The sequence below is a fragment of the Gavialis gangeticus genome, unplaced genomic scaffold (assembly GCF_001723915.1).
Source record: "Gavialis gangeticus isolate Ggan-Ray unplaced genomic scaffold, GavGan_comp1, whole genome shotgun sequence".
NCBI classification, from domain to species: Eukaryota; Metazoa; Chordata; order Crocodylia; family Gavialidae; genus Gavialis; species Gavialis gangeticus.
In genome coordinates, this window is record NW_017729024.1 from 11,584,895 (window position 1) to 11,587,100 (window position 2,206).

At 36.9% G+C, this 2,206-nt stretch overlaps 1 long non-coding RNA gene across 1 annotated transcript in view; it reads right to left on the minus strand.

The window, feature by feature from the left end:
- Positions 1-574: 574 nt before the first annotated feature.
- LOC109298179 overlaps positions 575-2,206 on the minus strand; it is a 5,082-nt gene continuing 3,450 nt past the window's right edge. The window contains exons 2-3 of the long non-coding RNA XR_002097510.1: positions 1,193-1,258; positions 575-1,001 (exon numbers count right to left, since the gene is read on the minus strand). This is a non-coding gene — a long non-coding RNA (uncharacterized LOC109298179). The remainder of the gene's footprint in view (positions 1,002-1,192; positions 1,259-2,206) is intronic.

Sequence of the window (2,206 nt, forward strand, 5' to 3'; positions counted from 1 at the left end):
ATATCAATGTTGTAATCTTTCTGAGTATAGTTATTTCTGTACTGATATAACCTGAATTATATATATTGTAAGCAGATTCTAGTGTGTTCCCTTTTTGCAGTATACATTATAGCCACACAGTGTTACAGGAGTATATAAATCTTGTTCTATTTCCTTTTGCATATATTCTGATTAAATCATAGCATATAGGTTTCATAGCATATAGGTAAATTATAGAAAGCTGGTAGCAATAGGATGTGTGTCTTGTGTTACAAAAGTGTTTTTGTAAAGGTGTAAGCATTGTCATTGAACTTTTCTTTTTTAGTCCAAGGACTCTTTGAAGGCATATGTTGCATTTTCCTGTCAGATCATGTTTGACTTTGTGCCATTTATATATCTGAATGCAAAATGTTATCCTAAAGTCATCTACGAGGTAATGGGTGTTTCCAGCTTTTACACTAAAGCGAGGAGATGCAAGAGCTCTAACAATCCTAGTCATTGACATTTACAACTATGGGTTTTGTTGTTAATACAGGGCAGTGAGCAATGTACTTAAGGCATCAGAAAATGCTTTATAGCATACACTAAAGGTGAATCACTTTTTTACCAGATTTATTAGTTAGAGGAGCTGCAATCTCAAGAGGAAATTTAGTCAGTTTTAACCCAAGTAGTGCTGCCTCTTGTAGTTATTTCCTTTCAAATTCTCAGCAGGACTCAGGCATTCTCAATGTCCTATTCAGGGATACTGACTTCTTTCCCCCCCAGCTGGTTTCTACCACCTTGGGTACTGGCAGAGTACTCATTAACAAATTAATTGATTTTTATTAATTATCTGTGGTATAATCTTTTCCACTGATTTTTCCCCTAGTATCTAAGCTTATTAACTGCAAACACATATATTTAATGTATAATTAGTCCTGAAGTAACTTTGGAGTGGACTCAAAGATTCTGATTGCAGAACCAGAATATATTTGAAGAAAAACTAGATGTTCCATTTTACAAGCCATACAAGAAACATCCCGCTGAAAAAAAAAATCAGTAAAACCAATGAGGAGATAAAAAAGAATAATTAGCAACACAGTTCAAGAAGCCACTTTCATGAATTGACATTGACATTGAAAAGACACAATCCCCTGTGTCACAGACAATGGACACATTTCAACTACTGAAATCAAGAATAAAATGCTAAAAAATACAAAGTAAATGACTTTACCAGCAATACTGCCAGCAGCTGCTTCCACCCTTTTTCAGGAATATTTCCATCTTCAGAAACATATGTCTTGTGATAAGCAAAAAAATAGATCTGAATTTCCTTACCTGCAATATTAGTAAATGTTCATTAAGATAGCAAAAAAGTCTTAATTTTTATATATTATCAACGGAGATATATTTTAAAAGCCAATATTGATGCAGTACTCTTGTTTGTTTACAAGAAAAAGGTGAAATACATTGGCATGAGGAATAGTAGGTATTCTTCACTTAGTGGTTTTGGAATAATTGGAACTTTGATGATAGTGGACAGATTTACACAAGATGTTTATTGTGGAGTTGACTAATTTGCTCCACAGTAAAGGGTCAATGTCTACATGTGTGGTGCTGTTAAGCCAGAGTAGACTAATTAACAGTGGAGTTGAAAGTATTATCCTTCAAGTATTATCCTATGGTAGAGTTATTTACTCCACTGCAATACATGTGTAGCTGCTTACTGGGGCTAGCTGGGGCACAAGGGTGTAACAGTGTGGGGCTGCCTGCCAGCTAGCCCTGCACTGTATCACCCTCATACCCCACCAACTACTCTGCAGCATGTGGAGCAAGGTTGGAGCAGCCCCAGGCTGGCAAGCGGACCCCTGGGGCTCCCTACCAGCTGGGGATGCTCTACACAGGCTCAACATGCAGCAGTCTCAGGTGCACATGTAAATGCTACACCCAGGAGCAATAAATTTCAGAACAAAATGCCCCAGAGTTTATTGTGTTGAATTAATTTCATGTGTAGATATACCCAGTAAGTCTAAATACTTGACATCATCAATAATATTCATAAAAGAAACTTTAAGCCAGTCATTTAATAATATATGAAGGAAAAGTAGATGCCCAGTTAACACCATGATATGGCATCTGACTCTTTTTGGACAGATGCCTTCACTTAAGTGGAGGAACTATAAAGCCACTGGACCCCATGGGGATGCAGACCCTACTACCAATGAAGACACACTTTAGAGGAGCAAGA